Source organism: Notamacropus eugenii, chromosome 4 (assembly GCF_028372415.1).
Source record: "Notamacropus eugenii isolate mMacEug1 chromosome 4, mMacEug1.pri_v2, whole genome shotgun sequence".
Lineage (NCBI taxonomy): Eukaryota > Metazoa > Chordata > Mammalia > Diprotodontia > Macropodidae > Notamacropus > Notamacropus eugenii.
In genome coordinates, this window is record NC_092875.1 from 166,140,308 (window position 1) to 166,161,197 (window position 20,890).

At 34.9% G+C, this 20,890-nt stretch overlaps 1 protein-coding gene across 1 annotated transcript in view; it reads left to right on the top strand.

The window, feature by feature from the left end:
- MMP16 (matrix metallopeptidase 16) overlaps nt 1–20,890 on the top strand; it is a 390,977-nt gene that overhangs the window by 118,159 nt on the left and 251,928 nt on the right. The window lies entirely within an intron of this gene.

The window sequence follows — 20,890 nt, forward strand, 5'->3', positions numbered from 1 at the left end:
CCAGTTCCTGGAAGTTCAAGTAGTGACCCACCGAAGTCCGTCTTCAGGCTGAAGATTTCAAGGACTGCTGCGCTGATGTCTGGCACTCAGCGGCTCTCACCGGCTCGGCCTGGCTTATCTCCTGCTCCACTGGTCTCGCCCGCCACTCTCGGGCTCCTTTGGTCCCCTCCGCCCTGCCGCGCTGACCGCGCTGCGCTGTGTGCCGGGGTCTTACCCCCGTGGAACAGATCCCTCCCGTGGACCCTCCGGTCCAGCCTGGGCTCCGAATCCGTCAAAGTCCGTCACCCACTGGATTTTACACCTCCAAAGTCTGGTCAGACTCTCCCCCCAGATGTATCCAGAGGAGTTTTTCCAGGAGCTTAGGTGAGTCGTTGCTTTCACTCCGCCATCTTGGCTCCGCCCCCCCAGGATTTTTCAACATTAGTCAAGATGTCTTCCCAAATTGCCATATTGAGATCAGTGGCTTGTCTCTGCAATATAAGCAGTGATACCTCTAATAGGATTTTCATTCTCCTTATGAAATTTAAATCTCTGGACAATGAATAATGTTGATGGTGACAAATATGCTTTCACCAGTCCCTAAAGCTTATGAAATATTTTAAAAGGTCCAGATAAAGCAGGGGCATGATGAAGCATTTCATCATTAAGTTTTTTTATTAAAGTATGACTATCAAATTCCACAAGAAAGAACAAAATCCTTCAAAATATACTGAAACAGACTTCTTCAATTTGTTGACTATACATTGGTGGCATTCAGTTTAAGGTCTAATTAGTTTCCAGTTTTGAACTATATTCAATTCTGTCCTAGAAGTATTTGAAAAGGAAATTATACAACTAATATTTGTTTACCTCTCCTAGGGTCCCATCCTTATCACCAAAACACAAAAAATGATCTCTTTGTTTCTGTAAATTTTAGGAAGACAGTGCCCTAAAACCATTGAAGCACACAATTCAAGCAATTCAAGAAGAACAAAATACTAATCAAAACTCCAATCTCAAAAGTTACTCTGTAGTGCTACCTGACATGAAAGCTTTCTTATCTGAATAGCAAGAAGGTTAGGCCACATTAAGTTTTAATTCTACAAAGAGTTACTCAAGATCTTCTGTGCGAATGAATCAGTATTTGATGCTAAGGAAACAAAAATGAAAAAAAAAGATATGCCCTCACCTCTACATGTTTACAATCTGATAACAGTCATAAGACTTACACTCAAATATGTACAATGAAAGGTAGAATTTGATGTCCAGTCTGTAATGAAATCCAAAGATACTTCTCACTCTCAAATCTTATGCTTCCAAAAGTAGTTTGATTTGCCATAGTTTTGTGAAGCATGCTCTTCAATCTTAAATGTAGGTGCTAGAAAAGGAATACTTGGTTTTCAGCTTCTATCAAGTATGCTAAAAACTATAGCAATTACTTGACATAACTTCTTGCATCCCAGGAAATGGTGCCTTACTTATTTTATGTTTTAACTTTTCAGAGGGAAAGGGTTAGGGTAAAGAGATGATGCTTCATTGAGCAATTAAATAGAATTTTAAAAAAATAAAAACAAAGATAAGTAAGGAGAAAGGAAAGAGAGTAGAAGAAAAAATACCATTAACATGTTTTCTTCTTGGTGGTCTCAGTTTTTTTTCCTCTCACTTAATTGTTAATGGTTTCTCATCTTGTCAGTTATTCCTTTCTTAACTTTTTAAATACCACTCTTACTATGCAATTGCCTCCCTCTCTGTTGCCCAAGAGAATGTCTGCTTTTGAATGTTCAGATTAGGCACTTAGAGTTTTTTTAATTATTTTGTTTTATTTCAGTGTTCCACAATCACTTCCATATATCTTAGATTTTTCCCCTCCCTCACTCTTCTTCCCCACTTCCTCCCTGAAACAGCATACATTTTTATATAGGTTCTACACATACATTCCTATTAAATACATTTTCACCTTAGTCATGTTGCATAGAAGAATTAAAATGAATGGGAAAAATCATAAAACAAAACAAAATGAAACATAATACAAAAGAAAATGATCTGCTTCATTCTGCAGTCAATTTCCATAGTTCTTTCTCTGGATGTGGAAGACGTTTTGCCTCGAGTCCACTGGGAATTTTTTAAGTCCTTGAATTGCAATGAAATATTAAGTCTATCAGAAAAATTCCTCACACACTGTGGTTGTTGCTGTGTACAAAGTTCTCCTGGTTCTGTTTCTCTCACTCAACATCAATTCATAGAAGTCTTTCCAGGCCTCTCTGAAGTCTTCCTGTTCATCATTTCTTGTAGCACAGTAGTATTCCATTACATTCATATGCCACAATTTATTCATCCATTCCCCAATTGATGGACAACCCCTTGATTTCCAGTTTTTGGCCACCACAAAGAGAGCTGCTATAAATATTTTTTGTACATGTGGGACCCTTTCCCATTTTTATGATCCTTTGGGGATACAGTCCCAGAAGCAATATTGCTGGGTCAAAGGGTATGCACATTTTTGTAGCCCTTTGGGCATAGTTCCAAACTGCTCTCCAGAATGGTTTGAGAAGCTCACAGCTCCACCAACAATGAATTAGTGTTCCAACTCTCCCACATCTTCAACATTTATCATCTTCTGTTTTGTCATGCTGGCTAATCTGACAGGTGAGATGTGGTATCTCGGAGTTGTTTTGATTTGCATCTCTCCAATCGATACTGATTTAGTGCATTTTTTTCTTATGACTATAGATAGCTTTAATTTCTTCTTCTAAAAACTGCCTGTTCACATCCTTTGACCATTCATCAATTGAGGAATGACTTGTGTTCTTATATATTTGACTCAGTTCTCTGTATGTTTTAGAAATTTAGACACTAGTTGCAAAAATTCTTTCCCAGTTTTCTGCTTCCCTCTTAATCTTGGTTGCTTTGGGTTTGTTTGTGCAAAAACTTTTCAAATTAATGTAATCAAAATTATCCATTTTGCACTTCATAATATTTTCTATCTCTTATTTATTCAAGAATTTCTCCATTCTCCATAAATCTGAAAAATACACTATTCCTTGCTCCACTAATTTGTTTATAGTATCAATCTTTATATCTATATCATTCCTCATTTGGACCTTAATCTTGTGTATGGTATCAGGCATTAGTCTATGCCCAGCTTCTGCCACACTATTATCCAGTTTTTCGAGCAGTTATTGTCGAATATTGAGTTCTTATCCCAGAAGCTGGGGTCCTTGAGTTTATCAAACAGTAGATTGCTCTATATTCAATGACTACTTTGTCTTGAGTACCTAACCTATTCCACTGGTCTATCCCAGTGTTTCTTACCCAGTACCAAGTGGTTGTGATGATTGCTGCTTTATAATACAATTTGGGATCTAGTAGGGCTAGGCCACGTTCCCTAGCATTTCTTTTCATTAGTTCCCTTGATATTCTGGACATTTTGGTCTTCCAGACGAATTTTGGTATTAATTTTTCTAGCTCTAGAAAATAATTATCTGGTAGTTTGTGTGGTATGGCACCGAATAAGTAAATTAATTTAGGTATAGTTGTCATTTTTATTGTATTATCTTGATCTACTCATGAGGAACTAATGTTTTTCCACTTACTTAGATCTGACTTTATTTGTGTGAAAAGTGTTTTGTAATTGTGTTCATATGGTCCCTGGGATTGTTTTGGCAGGTAGACTCTCACATATTTTATAGTGTCTACCTTAGCTTTAAAAGGAATTTCTCTTTCTATCTCTTACTGCTGGGCTTTGTTGGCAATATATAGAAATGCAGGTGATTTATGTAGTTTTATTTTGTAACCTGCAACTTTGCCAAAAGTTGTTTATTATTTCAAGTATTTCTTTTACTTGATTCTCTGGGATTCTCTAAGTATATCATCATATCATTTGCAAAAAGTGATAACTTAGTTTCTTCTTTGCCTATTCTAATATCGTCAATTTCTTTTCCTTCTCTCATTGGTACAGCTAATATTTCTAGTATCATATTAAATAATAGTAGTGATAATGGACGTCCTCGTTTCATCCCTGATTTTGCTGGAAATGCATCTAGCTTATTATCTTCATTGCATATAATGCTTGCTGAAGGTTTTAGGTAAATATTTCTTATTATTTTATGGAAAGTTCCATTTATTCATATGTTCTCCAGTGTTTTCAACAGGAATGTGTGTGGTGTTTTGTCAAAAGTTTTTCTGCATCTATTGAGACAATCATTTGGTTTCTGTTAGTTTTGTTGCTGATATGATCAATTATGTTAATAGTTTTCCTAATATTGAACCAGTCCTATATTCCTGGTATAAATCTTACCTCATCATAATGTATTATTCTCATGATAAGTTGCTGTATTCTTTTTGCAAAAATATTATTTAAAATTTTTGCATCTATATTCATTAGAGAAATTGGTTTATAATTATCTTTTTCTGTGTTTGTTCTTCCTGGTTTAGGTATCAGAACCATTTTAGTATCATAAAAAGAATTTGGGAGGACTCTATCTTGCCCAATTTTGACAAATAGTTTATATAGTATTGGTATTACCTACTCTTTAAATGTTTGATAGAATTCACTTGTAAATACATCTGACCCTGGAGATTTTTTTCCTAGGGAGTTCATTGATGGCTTGTTCAATTTATTTTTCTGAGATAGGGTTATTTATGTATTCAACTTCCTCTTCCTTTAATCTAAGCTATTTATATTTTTTAAAATAATCACGCATCTCATGTAGATTGTCGAATTTATGGGCATACAGTTGGACAAAGTAATTTCTAATTATTGTCTTAATTTCCTCTTCTTTGCAGGTGAGTTCACCCTTTTCTCTTTTGATACTGTTAATTTGGTTTTCTTCTTTCTCTTTTTAAATCAAATTTATGAAAAGTTTATCAATTTTGTTGCTTTTTTCATAAGACCAACTCTTTATTTTATTTATTATTTCAATAGCTTTCTTAATTTCAATTTTATTAATCTCTCCTTTGGTTTTCAGTATTTCTAATTTGGTATTTATTTGGGGATTTTCCATTTGTTCTTTTCTAGCTTTTTGAGCTTCATGCCCAATTCATTGATCTCCTCTTTCTCTGTTTTATTAATGTAGGCATTCAAAGATATAAAACTTCCCCTAAGAAATGCTTTTGCAGTATCCATAAGATTTGAAAAGTTATTTCATTATTGTTATTCTCTTGAATATAATTGTTTGTTTCTATAATTTGTTGTATAACCCACTCATTTTTTAGGATTAAACTATTTAGTTTCCAATTAATTTTTGGTTTATCTTTCCATGACCTTTTATTATAATTTTTATTGCAATATGATCCAAGAAGAATGCACTATCTCTGCCTTTCTGCACTGAATTTTGAGGTTTTTATGCCCTAGTTCATGATTAATTTTTTATATGTGCCTTGTACCACTGACAAAAAGGTATATTCCTTTCTATCTCCATTTGATTTTCTCCAGAAATCTATCATATCTACCTTATCCAGAGTTTTATTCACATCTTTAACTTCTTTCTTGTATATTTTGAAGTTAGATTTATCAAGTTCAGAGAAGGAGAGGTTGAGGTCCCACTATAAATAGGTCCCACTAGTATAGTTTTACTGTCTGTTTCTTCCTATAACTTATTTAATTTCTCCTCTAAGAATTTGGATGCTATACCACTTAGAGCATATATGTTTAGTAATGATATTGCTTCATTGTCTATGGTGTCTTTTAGCAGGATACAGTTTCCTTCCTTATGCCTTTTGATTTGTTCTATTTCTGATTTTGCTTTGTCTGAAATTAAGATTGCTACTCCTGCTTTTTTTGCATCCACTGAAGCACAATATGTTCTGCTTCAGTCTTTACCTTTACCCTGTGTGTATCCCCCTGTTTCAAATGTGTTTCTTGTAAACAACATATTGTTGGATTATGGTTTTTTATCCATTCTGCTATCTGTCTCTTTTTTATGGAAGAGTTCATCCCATTTACATTATGATTATGATTACTATCTATGATTACTATCTATGTCTTTTCCTCCATCCTCTTTCTCCCCATTTGTGCTTTTACTTTCCATTCTCCCTTCCCCTCCACAATAGTTTTAATTTTTGACCATCACCTCCCTCAGTCTTTGCTTCCTTCTTTCAGCTTCTCTCCCTTTCCCTCCCCTTTACCTTTGCTATTTCTTCCCTCCCTTTTAGCCATCCCTCCCTTTTCTTTCCCCTTTCCCCTCCTACTGCCTATAGAGCTAGTTAGATTTCTGTACATTACTAAGTTTGTTGCTCCCCCTTGAACCAAATCTGCTGAGAGTAAATATCAAACAATGCTCATCTCCCTCCTCTCTTTCTCTTTATTGTAATATAATTTTGTGCCTCTTTCTGTGAGGTAATTTACCACTTTCTGCCTCCTCCTTTTCACATCTCCTATTGTAATCTCTTTGCATCCTTAAGTCACATTTTTATCATCACATTATTTACTTTACACCCCCTCCCTCTATCTGTGTATATCCCTTTTATATGTCATGATAAATATACAACTCTCAAGATTAACAAATATCATCTTACCTTACAGAGATATAAACAGCATGCTCATATTGAATAACAATTTTTCCCCTGTTTATGTTTTTATTCCTCTCTTGAGATTTGTATTTCAAGATCAAATTTTCTATTGAGATCTGATCTTTTCCTTAGGAACATCTAGATATCCTTTATTTCTCTGACTGTCCATCTCCTTGCCTGAAATATAATGCTCAGTTTGCTGGGTAATTGATCCTTGGTTGTAGTCCCAGCTCCTTTGCCTTACAGAATATCATATTCCAATTCCTTTGATCTTTTAATGTAAAAACTGCAAGGTCCTGTGTGATCCTGAGTGTAGCTCCTCAATATCTGAATGACTTCTTTCTGGTTTTCTGTAGTCTTTTCGTGTTCACTTAATAGTTCTGGAATTTGCAAGGATATTCCTTAATGTTTTTAGTTTGGGATTCCTTTCTGAAGGTGAACGGAGGATTCTTTCAAAGATTATTTTGTCCTCTGGATCTAGGACTTCTAGGCAGTTTTCCTTGATGATTTTTTGGAAGATATTATCCAGTTTCTTTTTTTCATCATGACTTTCTGGTAAACCAATAATTCTTAGATTTTCTCTCCTGGATCTATTTTCCAGGTCAGTTATTTTTCCAAGTAGATATTTTACATTTTCTTCTATCTTTTCATTCTTCAGATTCTGTTTGACTGATTCTTGGTGTCTCATAGTGTCATTGATTTCTGTTTGCCCAATTCTTATTTTTATCAAATTATTTTCTTCAATTAACTTTTACATCTCCTTTTCCATCTGTTCACTTTTTCCTTTTAAGGAGTTATTTTCTCCAGTTAATTTTTGTCCAATTTTCCTTTTAAATTCTTCTGTGATTTCTTTTTTTCATATTTTTAAAATCTTTGGCCAGTTTTTCTTCTATTTCTCTAATTTTACTTTTAAAATCCTTCTTCAACTCTTACAAGAATTCTCTTTGTGCTTCAGATCAGTTCATATTCCCTTCCAAAGTTTCATATGGGAGTACTGTTGCTATACTGACCTCTTTGGTATTCATGTTTTGGTCCTTGTCCCCATAGACAGATTCTATGGTCTTCTCTTTTCTGCTTTGCTTCTTACTCATGTTGTTGATGATCATACTTTTCCTGGCTTTTAAAGTAGATCTCTGCTTCTAGGGCACAAGAGACTCTGTCTCATAGTTCTTGTACCTTGAACTTAAGGCTTTGTGTGTTGTGGCCTCTGGTTCTTTCATCAAGAAGCTAAAATTCTGCAGCTTACCTGGGGCTGAACTGGTTGGTGTGAGAAAGCAGAGGCAAGGTGAAGTCTTTCTGATTTTCCTGGAGTTGTCCTGGGGCTAGCTGTGTTAAGTGTGAGGGAGGGGTGTTCTGGCTACAGCAGGTCTTCTCTGCTGAACTAGAGCATAGGCAAGCTCAGCAGTTGGTGATCCTGGCTACCCTAGTGTCTTCTTGATTCCCCTGGGATGCTGAGGCAGGCCTGGGGTCCTGGGGTTGCGGTTGTGGGTTCTACCCTCTCTGGAGCTCCTAATCTCCTCCTGGTTTACTGAGGTTTTGTTGTCTAGGTCAGCTCTGATCCTGCACTTGTCCCCTTCAGCCACAGCATGAGGGACCCTGCTTAGGGATTTTCCTAGCCTAATATGCTAAGAGACTGTTTACCCTTTGGCTGATCCTACTGTTCCAGGATTTTTCTCAGGAAATATTTTATGGGTATTTCAAGGTCAACAAGGGGAGGGGGAGAGCATTTACCATTCATTCTGCCATCTTGGCTCCCAGAAGTTCAAGTAGGTGAGTTACATTTAGTCTGTTGGCTCATAGCCTCAGGAACAGCTGATGCAGGTACTTGGAGCTCCACGGCTCTCACTCGCTTGGTTCTACTGGGCTCCCATCCTGGGCTATGCTTGAGTTTCTACAGTGCAGCTGCTGCTTCAGACTGCCCCAGGCTTCCTGCTTGGTCCTGCTGTGGTGGGGATGTGCTGGTACAGCTTGTGCGCTGTGTGCTCCTCCAGCCCCATGCAATGGATCCTCCTGTTGACCTTCCAGTCTGTCCTGGGCTGTGAATCTGCTACAGTCTATCTCCTATTGGATTCTGCCCCTTCAAAATCCAGTCAAATTCTCTTTTTAGAATTTGTCCAAGAGTTTAGTTGAGTAGTTGCTGTCACTCTACCAACTTGTCTCCATCCCCTAGGCACTTAAAGCTAATGATAATAAAATTTCCTGCTAGAGTATTCATGCTAACAAAATCAGTTATTCAATTTGCTACATAGTAAAGATGCCCATTCCCATACCCTACGGCAATTTTCCTTTTATGTTTCCCTCTTCTCTTTGGTAATTTGTAAGCAATGAATATAAACCTGTTAAATATTATTTATGGAAGATACTAATTTTATCATATATACATTCCCCCCTACACAATGAACTGTAAGCTCTTGGAGAGCAGGATCTATTTCTCTTTTATCTTTCTATACTGAACAAAGTACCTAAAACATTGCATGTGCTTAATAAAGTCACATAAATCAATCGATTGATTCGTCTTGATCTTTTCAAAAGTGTGCATTACTCTATATGCTGAAATATACTTATTCTATATAATGGTTTAGGAAATATGCCAATTCTCCATTACTTTTCACTCTACTTAAAAATATGATTGAATGTGTGAATGAATGATAAAATGTTTTTTTTCCTCAGAGACTTTGAAAGACTGCTTAACTCTCTCCTTCTTTTAGCCTTCTGAACTTTCTTTATTGCTATCCTATACAACATATCTGCCTTTATCTGAGTTGTTGTAGTTTAATAGTTTCTCATTTTGTCTAGAAGAAGAGGTCAAAGTTTAACTCAGAGGCAGCTCTGTTATTCTTAATTCCTTTAGGATGATAACAGATAATTTGTTGTAGTGAAAGAAAAATTGCGTAGAAAAGCTGGTTAACAGACTGAAGCAGAGAAAATTTCTTAATTCCAACATAATACAAAATATAGAAACCCAGGTAGAATTGAGTTAGGATAGGGGAAGGGAACTTGGATATATTAGTTCTAAGGTCAAATATTTCATTTAAATAGATGAAAACTGAAAAGAGTTATTTCCATTTGTTCATGGCACAAGGATAGAGATGGGGCTGAACCTGAGCTGAGGATGCTCCCTTTACAAATGAAGGTCAACAGCACCTTCTGTGCAATTTTGCGCCTTACAGAACTGTCTTCAGCCCTAAGAAATCAAAGTGGCTTGTCTTGGGTCATGTAGCCAGTGTCTGTCAAAGGCTTTAAATTAGGAAAGACCTAGAGACTAAACCCTTATGTGGCATATTCAACAATTATTGAAACATTCTGATGCTCTTTAGGCAGGCAAATTATGGATATATTATTCTATTTTTTAAAACTGAAAATCCTTGTTTTAAATTTTAGTTGTACATGAGTCTATAAAAGCTAAGTCCAATATTTGGAAATGTTTGGTTAATTTATTGTGGTTTTGTTTTCAGTTTTATTTTTAGCATCAAGAAAACACACCTTAGCAATTAAATAATTGTATCCACAAACATTTATGTTGTTTAGGAAAAAATGATGGAAAAATGACTATAAATTAAATGAAATTTTTGAGACAGACATATAACAATTCTCCCCTAATAAATAACAGGTTTAATCATTTAGAGTTTTGCTTATTTGTATTGCTAATTGAATCTTGATATTCTCAAGAGGCTTAATGAAACTCTTTTAAGCTGTACATAATGTATGTCAGCTTGCATGTTTCTCAATAAAGTACGACCATAACTGCAAAATAACAGGTTGGCATTTACTTTGTGGTATTTTAAGAAAAGCAATTAAATGGAGCATATCTAAAAACTAGAGAACCTACTGCTTCATATTCTAAATATTAATTTTGCAGAAAATATGAATGAAGTTTCTGTTGTAGCTAATCCCCAATTTAGGAATAGTTTGTGTTACAAATTTGTAAGTGTACTTTCACCCACTATTCACTAAGCAAATTATTCACCATCTGCTTTGTGTGAAGGCACTGTTCTAGGTACTTTATGGAATGAAAAGAATAAAATTTTGTTCTTTTTCTCCATCAAAATGTACCATTAGAGAGGTATAAAATTCTGGAACTTTAGAGAAGGAATCAATTACTTTTAAGTGATTTTAGACTTCATGCAGACTAACTTCCTCATTTTAAAAATGAGCAAGTTTTTCGGTCATTTTTAGTTGTAGCAGTCTCTTCGTGACCTTACTTGGGATTTTCTTAAAAAAGATACTGGAGTGGTTAGCCATTTCTTTCTCCAACTTCTTTTATATGTGAGAAAGCAGAGGGAAATAGGGTTAGGTGACTTGTCCACGATCACACAGCTTGGTGTCTGAGGACAGTTTTGAACTAATAAAGTTGATTCTTCCTGACTTAGGCCCAGGGATCTATTCACTGCACTACTTAGATGTTAAATAAGCTCTTCAAAATTATACAAATAGGTAGTAAGTGATAAATACAGAATTTGAGCACAGTCTTCCTTTTTAAAAAAATTATTTTCTTTTATTTTGTAAAATTGATTTATTTGTGCAAAAACTTTTTTTAAATTTCATGTTATCCAAATATGTATTTTACTCACTGTAATTCCCTCTATTTCTGGTTTTGGCATAAACCCATGCCTTATCCATAGATCTGACACATAATATTTTCACGTGTCCCCATAATTTACTTATATCTCCCTTTAAGTCTAAATCATTTATCCATTTTCATCTTATTTTGGTATGCAGTGTGAGATGGTGATCTGTGACAAGTTTCTGCTGAATTATTTTCCAGTTTTTGCAGGTTTCCTAGAAATTTTTATCAAATGTTGAGTTCTTACAGCTATCTATATTTGTGATATAAATATGGTTTAGACATAATTTACCTTTTGACTCACTCACTCTATAGAATTAGATTATTAAGTTTTGAATTAATGTTTAATCTGTTTCCATAGCATGAAGTGCATTTCCATTAAGTGCATTTTTTATTGTGTTATAGTCTGAAAAAGGTGCACTTCCTATTTCTCTTTTTCTGCATTTGGTGTTCTTATACCCTATATGGTATTTTTGTGAAGTTTCCATGAAAGCTTGGAAAAAGGTATAGTCCATTCCCATCCCATTTAGTTTTCTTCAGGGGTCTATTATATCTAATTTTTTTCTAAAATTCTGTTCATCTCCTTAAGTTTTTTTCTTATTTAGTTTATAGTTAGAGTTATCTGGCTCTGAGAGAGGAAAGGTGAGGTTCCTTACTAGGACAGTTTTATTGTTTTCTTTTTCTTCTTTAATTCATTTATCTTTCCTTTTAAAAATTCAAATACTATTCAATTTAGTCCGTATATGTATAGTATTAATAGTACGTATCTATTATTTTTTGTCAAGATGTAATTTCCTTGTCTATCTCTTTTAGTTAGGCCTATTTTTACTTTTCCTTTGTCTGAGATCATAATTCCTACCCCTAGTTGATTCATAGTAGATTCTACTTCAGTCCTTTATTTTAACTCAGTGTGTGTCTCTTTGCTTCAAGTCCATTTCTTGTAAACAACATATTATCAGATTCTGGTTTCTAATCCACTTTGCAATTCTCTTCAATTTTATGGATGAGTTCATCCCACTCAGATTAACAATTATGATAACTAAATGCACATTTCTCTCCTTTCTCTTTTCGTCTATTTATTCTTCTCTTTTTATCCTGTCTATTCTCAAAAGTTTGTTTTGCTTCTGACCACTGCCTTCTTTTAAATGCACTCTTTTTTTGTCACCCTTCTCTTTATCTTATTTCCTTCCACTCTTCCTTCCCAGATGGGCAAGATAGATTTCTATCACCAACTGAGTATCTGTATGTATGTATGTGTGTATATATATGCACATACATGTTTGTATTTGCCTATTTAAAATTTAATTAATTTGCTTTCAGTTTTCAAGTATCACTTCTGTAAATCTTGAATTTTCTTCCCCTCTCTCTCCTCTCCCTTCCAGCGACAGCTTGCAATCTTATATGGGTTCTACACATACCTTCTTATTAAAATATTTTCACATTAGTCATGTCCATAGAAGAATTAAAACGAATGGGAGAAACCGTGAGAAAAAAACACACCAAAACAAAACATAAGACAAGAGAAATTAGTCTTCTTCATTCTGTGTTCTGATTCCATAATTCTTTCTCTGGATGTGCATGGCATTTTTCCTCAAGAGTCCTTTGGGAATGTTTTAGGTCCTTGCAATCCTTTGAAGGGCTTAGTCTATAAGAAACAGTACTTGTACCCTGTGGCTGTTACTGTGTATAATGTTCTTCTGGTTCTGCTCCTTTCACTCAGCATCAGTTCATATAAGTCTTTCCAGGTTTTCTGGAGACCAACTGTTCATCACTTCTTATAGCACCATGGTATTCCATTACATTCATGTTCCACAACTTGTTCAGCCATTCACCAATTGATGGGCATTCCCTTGATTTCTAGTTCTTGGCCACCACAAAAAGAGCTGCTATAAATGTTTTTGTACATGTGAGATCCTTTCCCATTTTAATGATCTCTTTGGAACATAGCCCTAGAAGTGATATTTCTGGGACCATGGGTATGCCCATTTTTGTAGCCCTTTGGGCATAGTTCCAAATTGCTCTCTAGAATGGTTGGATCAGCTCATAAAATGAATTAGTGTCCCAACTCTCCCACATATTGTACAACATTTATTATCTTCCTTTTTTGTCATGTTCGCCAATATGATAGGCATGATGTGGTTCCTCAGTGTTATTTTGATTTGCATCTCTCTTACTAACAGTGATTTAGAGTATTTTTTCATATAACTATAGATAGCTTTAATTTCTTCCTCTGAAAACTGCCTGTTCATATCCTTTGACCATTTATCAATTGGGAAATGACTTGTATTCGTGTAAATTTGGCTCAGTTCTCTATATATTTTAGAAATGAGGCTTTTTGTATTTCCCTTTTTGACTGATTTTAGATGTATCAGATTTAAGTATTGCCCACACACTTGCACCATTTTCCCCTCCAATATAAAAGTTCTTCCTTGTGTGTCTCTTTAATGCGAGATACTTTCCCTGATTCTTCCTCTCCCTTCTGCCTTCACCCAGGACATTCCTCTTTCTCATCTATTGTTTCTTTCCATCATCCCAACATAACTGCCTCCCTCCCATGACCTCTTTCTATGTAGAATCATTCTGACTGCCTTAATAATGTACAGTTCTTAGAATATACATGTGTCACCTCATATTGAAAGGTAAACAGTTTGATCTTCCTAACTCCCTTATGTTCTGCACTCTAGTACTTACCCAGGAAAGGTCCCTGATCCCTTGGTATAGCAATCAGTACTACTCTTCAGTGCTTCTCCCTTGGAACTAGAAATGATACAGTTTTTAAGAGCCTCTGATCCCTCAGTGCCAGAAGGGTTACTGCCACACAGGATTTCCATTCCCACTTGACCAAAAATGTTTCTCTCTGCCCTTGAACTATGACCCAGAAGTGGGTATAGACAAGAGAGTTGCCAAGTGGCTTCTGGTCCTGCATCCTGTGCTAGCACAGGTGTACACTTTAATTTCTTTCTGAGCAATTACCAGGTACCCATACCCTCTGGCTTGAGAGCACTTGAAACTACTACTATTTCTATCACCACCACCTCGTTCTACCACTGGTATTTCATCCATGTGGGCTACAGGTCAGCTTCCTCCCCTATGTCCCAGATCTCTCTTTCTGACCTCTTATCTTGTCTTCTGGTGGAAAGATGTCTCAATGGCTCCAGAATTCTTAGACATTGTTTTAAAGTTGATTTGAAGGGGATGTTAGGAGAGTTTGGTTGAGCCCTTTCTTACTCCTTCATCTTGTCTCTGCCACCAGAAGTTGAACCCAATCATTCAATACTTCCTCAAATGTACTACTCAGTGTCTTTCTAAATTATTTTTGCAATTCTTCTTCAAACTTTTGTTTTGATTCTATGAAAGTTAAACTGTACAATATGGAAACCTCTATTATCATTCAGTCTCAAAATATTTGAACTTGGGATATTATGCAAAAAGAAAAAATATTGTGATGACACTAATTGATATAATATATTATATTTTTAAGTTATTGACTTTTTCAAAGTTCTTATATTGTCTTATTTCATTCTGATAACAACCTTGTGAAATAGATATTGCTTCATATTTATTTACATTTTAAAGTAGAGTTAACTGAGATTCTGCCATTTTATATGTCATGTACCAAACAACTAAGTGGACAAGAAGGCATACAATTTTCTGTGCTTCTGACTTCATAATCAAAAATTTAGTTATTATTATACCATCACACTTTCTTCCTAATCAAGCTATTTTAGACACTGCCTACCTTCCTATATTTTTCAGCCAATAATGCCTTTAATAGTGGGTGCTTTCTAGCAATTGGAACGCACAGTCAGGATTCCATAATCCTGGCAGCTTCTTGTCTTGGCACTGATGTATTGGTAGATTTCTTCAGTGTCTCTTTCCATAAATCAGCCTCCCATGCTCTATGCCTTCATTGGTTATAGCCATAAAATAGGAAAGTAGTACTTCCTTGTTAAATCACTTTGAAATCTGAGATGAAAGCTGTTCCAAATGTGCAAAGTACAAAGATTTGATCGATGATATAAACCTCAGCATTAATTTCAACTTAACCCATATATGAACCTTGGTTTTCTGGGAGGAAAGACTTGCAGGAAAAATATGGTACATTTAGGTTCCTATCCTCACACTGCTTATTCTTTTTTTTTTTTTTTGTTCTTTGACTAAAAGTATGCTAATAAGAAAGTGGAATTAATTATTTCACATCTTAAATTAGCTATTTATTCATGTTCAATTAAATATTGCTTAGTATTCAAATGTATGAATCCTGCTTGAATTGTTGCCGTATTTTAATAAATCAGTCTATCATGCACTAAGGAGTATACATATTTACAGAATAACTGTATCTCAGAATTGGAAAAGAACTAAGAAGACATCCACTTTTGCCTATACTTATCTAATGTCATTGATGAGTGGTTTTCCACTCATCTAATGTAGGTAAAACCCTTTATCTCATAAGGCAAGGCACTTTTAGAAATTTCTAATTGCAAGGATTTTTTCCCATTTATTGTTGTTCCTTTGTACCTGACTCTTTGTGACCCCACAGACCATGCCAATACTATATGTGGGGTTTTCTTGGCAGGAACTTTGGAGTGGTTGGCCATTTCCTTCTCTAGTATATTAAGACAAACACAGGTTAAGTGACTTGCCCAGGGTCACACAGCTATTAATTGTCTGAGGCTAGAATTGAACTCAGGTCTTCTTGACTCCAGGCCCAGTGCTCTATCCATTAAGCCATCCAGCTGTCCCATTTCTCCCCATACATTAAGTTAAAATTGGCCTGTGTATGTGCTCAGTCAATTACAAAGCATGTAAGTACTGACCACATACCAAACATTTATATAACTGCTAGTTCTTCTTAAGGTCTAGTAGCCCATAATAGATCTTGAAATACTTGAAGACAACTGTCTTGTCACTATCAAAGTGACTTTTCCAGAATAAATATTCCAGTTCTTTCAATACATCTTCATATAGAACCAAATACCATTAGCAACCTTCTCTTTTTAACATTTTGTAACAAACTAGGACACACGTAAAACACTTTTAAAAGTAGCAAAACAAATAAAACCATGGAAACAGAGTAGATTTCCCATTGTTAGGGAAGTACCTAATTTATATACTATTATTTTTATATATGAATTTAGTGGTGTAATAAATGTAATGCTGTAAGAAATGTTGAATATGCTGAATACAGAGAAGACTGGAAAGATTTACATGAAATGATGCACAATAAAGAAAGAAAAGCTAAGAAAACAATGACAACTACAGCAATGCAAAGTGGAAGAACAATCACCAAAAAAAATTGAAAGTGATTGCAGCAAACTTATGAAGAAATAAAGCCACAAGAAAGAGAAATGAGAAGATATTAACAGAGGCTAATGGTCCATGAGTGTGGTACATTATGTATGTATTCAAACTTTTTGAATGTATTGGTCATTGTTGATATTTTCTTCTATTTTTTTTCTTTCTTTCAAGATATTATTATTTACATAAGGGCTCTCTGAGATTGGACATTGGGAGGCATCCTAGGAGAAATACTGAAGAAAGGAAAGAAAAGGTGGATGAGAAAGAAAAGAGGAAGAAGAGAAGGAAGAAGAAGGGTGGAGGAGGGTGAAGAGGAGAAAGAGGAAGTGGAGGGAAAGAAGAAGGAGAAGAAGAAGAAAAATAAGACAAGAATAAGAATTCTTTTTAAAAAGACAGTCAAAATTGAAAAATCACAAATAGATAAGAAGATACCTCTCTTTCATCCTTTGAAGGCTGTATATTTGGCATATGGCATATTATGTAAAGATTTTTTTCAAGTTGATGGGTTTGACTGTTTTTCCGTTGCTTCTTCTTTTTCCTTCAAAAATATTCTTTGTTATATGGGGCAATTCTCTGGGAAAAGGATGGAGAGTTATGCTGGGAAACATTTAGCTACTGAAGTAAAAAAAAATCACTAAAATATCTTCTTAAGGAGACACTGCTGTAAATATTTTGATAGCTATGAAGCTATTCTTTTTATCAGTGCCTATCTTTTTGCAACCCCTGGAACACTATTTCACATTTTGTTGTATTTATTAATTTGCTTAATGTGATGTTAAACCATAGGGCTGTTTTAATTTACATGTTTCTTTTTATTGATGACTTGGAATATTTCATTTGTTTGTTAATAGTTTTGTGATTCTTATTTTGAAAACCATTAGTTCGTATCATTTCACCACTTATCAATTTGGGAAATGGCTTTTCTCTTACCTGTTTCTCTTAGTTGTCTACGTATTGTGGACAACCCCTACAGAGATTTGTTACAGAGAATTAGTTACTCCAGTTGGCATCTTCCTTTTTTATCCAAGACACATTAATATTATTTGTACATACTTTTCAGTCTTGTGTTTTGAGCTTTGGGAAACTATGGCTTTCTTTTTGCTGTATAAGAAATAAAAAGAAAACACTATTTTCAGTATGATTTTTAGGTTGGGGACACCAGTCATAGATATTTCTGTGAAAGATTCACAACTTTCTAAACTTCAAAACAAAATAAAGTCTTTAACTCCTCGCCCAGGGAAACCCATCTGGCTTATTTTGTTTTTTCTTCTAACACCCTCAACTTCTCTGCAAGAATTCAGTTTTTAAAAAAAATAACTATAGGAAAAATTTTATTTATATCTCCTGTGAGGCAACATGACATGGTAGATAGAGAGCTGACATCAAAGGCAGAAAAACCTGGATTCAATTCCTGCCTCCTACACATACTGTTTGTGTGACACTGAGCCAGTCATTTTCAGATTTCTAGGCAATTCTGTACCATCATAAGTTGCCAAGAAGATGCTAATCTGTATTGTTCAAGAGATTTTTCTCAACCAGGAATTCCTTGTACTAATAAAAATCAGAGTTTCATTACCTATCCCTGTCCCTATTTCCTTACTTACATGCAAAAATATGTAAAGGGAGTATAATGGAGTCTATGAAGAGTTAATAAAAATCTTCCATCTTCCTGATAAAAATATAATATTGGATACATTAACAAGTGTTACTACCTTCTATCCTTACCAGACTTAATCTGCATGACTTTGAATCTGAAAAAGGTATAACTCTTACATCCAACTTGATCCTGAATGTACATCATTATTTTCTGTGTTACCTTCTTGGCCCTGGCTCAGTGCTCCGTTGATCCTCTTGAGATGTCTTTTCCTCTGGCTCTTCAGGTTGTCTGTTCCTGCCTCCTTTGCCCCTTTCTTTTTTAAAAAGATTCTAATTTATTTATCTAGTTTTAGTTTTCAACATTCATTTCCACAAGAGTTTGAGTTCCAAATTTTCTCCTCATCTCTCCCCTCCACCCATGCCAAGACAGTGTGCATTCTGATTGTACAAAGGGCTCCTCCTTTTGCCTCTTTCTTTCATCATCAAGTCTCCTTCTCTGAGAAATCTTACAGATGATATGGCCAATAGCCCTCACTCTGCCTATTTGAAGTACTGCTGCTTGCAGGTCTTATCATTATATCTTTTCTACTTCTTGGATGCCAAGTCTTTTTCAGATTAAAAAGTAAATTAAAATGTAGACTGTATATTGGAGAAATCTGAAAAAGGCACACTATTTGATTTAGTTCTTTTTATTTCATTTGGAGTCTTGATAAAATTTCAAATTCTTCTGTTGGAAATGTTGACATTATTGTTAAAGCACCATAAGATGATATTCGAATAATTTAAAAGAGCTGAAATTAGATGAGGATGCAATTGGCATCATGATAGCTCATCTTGTTTCTCTCCTAAAATGAAATCATAAGTCACATAGTGGAATGAGCAAGTTGAAATACATTTCCATGTGAAATTTCTGTAGTAGAAATATGATGTTCATGTTTTTAAACTTAATTTGAGAACACCATATGAGAAACTTGCTGAAGACCTTACTTTTGATTCTGGTTCGTTGGTTGGAGAAACGTGCTGTATAGCAAATATGAAAGCTATTTTTAATGTGTTTGCTTTCTGGAAACAGTAGATTTGAAAAAAATGTTAATGTATTCTGATACTTGGATGAATAGTTATATATTGTGTGCTTTACTGGTGTCTTCCTGTATTAAAGCAGACTTTTTTTCTGAGAATAGGCTTTTGGCTTTCAAAGAATCTCGTTAATCATGCATTTTAGGACACTGGCTTTTAAATTAACTGTAGCAACATACCTGTAGGACCATATTAAGTCATATATTGCCTTAATTTATATTTGTGTAAGAATTAAGGTTTGCTTTAAAACCCTCCTCCAATATTCATTTTGTGAGGGGGAAGACACCTGTTTTTTTAAGACAGTGATAGCGTAGGTCCTCTCTCAGGTCCTTTGAGTATGGCACATGGGATCAATTATATGTTTTTTGCTACCTGAGAACCATCCTCAGAAATTCAGAGTGGGTCATCACCAGAAATCTACAGCAAATCATACAAACCTTCTGTGAAGTTATGGAAGCATTGGAATTTATGTCAGGGGAAGCAGTAGCCCACCAATGAAATTGTAAATCTTTTTATTATGAAGTAATATACAATGTATTTACTGTCTCTTAATAATGGCAATTGCTTATCTTTACAGAACAGATTATATATGTTTATGTAGATCTTCACAACAACCCTATGAAAATGATGCAAATTATCATCCTCCTTTAGTAGTTAGGGGAACTAAGACCCAGAAAGGTAAAGAAAGATAATTGAACTCAGTTTCTATGACTTGCCATCATGTACTCTTTTTATCTTTTTACTATGCCACCTTACTTCTACAAATTTAGCAGAGTCAAGAAGTTGGAACTGAGATGGAATTTCACATATAACTTTTATATCATTTGGATAAGACATGAAAAGAAATATTGACTCTATTGATTTTTAGGCTTCCATTCTGTTGAAAAAAGATACAAGCATTTCATCTTAGATAATATACCGTAATTAGGTTTTTTTGTCACTAATGAGTGATAGGAGATAGTTCTGTTCCTGTAGAAAGTAATCTAAAATTAAGGTGAACCCACGAGAATGATTTACTGGTCTACTTTGAAAAGATGTTATAAAGAGGTTTGAGCTATGTCCAAGTCCCTCTTATGCTACTTATTACATCTGTAATCTTGGGTCAGTCACTTCTTTTTGAGCCTCATTTTCTTCTGTAACATGAGATTAATGGGTTAGATATCCTGAAAAGTATTTTATCCATCCATCCATCCATCTATCCATTCATTCAGCAAGCATTTTTATGTTGTGTGCTAATTACTGAGAATACAAATCCAATTCCAAAATAGTCCTTACTTTCAAGGACCTCATATTATCTTGGAGAAAAACAATATGCACATGGAAATTAAGTAGAAAACATATGCCAAAGAAATGAGGTGAGGGGACCAGAATAGCATTCCCAAAGGAACAGATCAGTTGAACTTTGAATCAATATAGATTCTAGAAGATGGAAGTATGAAGAGTGCACATTGCAGGCAAGAGAAAAAGCAGAGAGAGATAGAGAGCAGAAGGAATATCCCATACTGAGACTAGCAAGTAGGTCAGTTTTATTTTTATTTTTGGCATGTGAAGTATGTAAAGGAGAGTAATGGTCCCTTTCAATTCTAAATCTGTGGTCCTCTATATAAACTCATTCCCTGTTGTACCTTATTGAACTAATACTATATATAAAGGACAACCTGAGACCCATTTTCTATGTCATATGTGAGAAACTAAATTCTAACAAAATGTGAGAAAAGTGAGAAGTGAGAAAATTCACTTTCCTATCCCGAGGAAAGATAAATGTCTGGTTTTCTCCCTTCAGCTTGCCCCATAATGTCTTAAAAAATAGAAAGGGAAAATTAGATTAATTTGTTGTTACTACTTTCTTAGAGGACACAGTTGTGA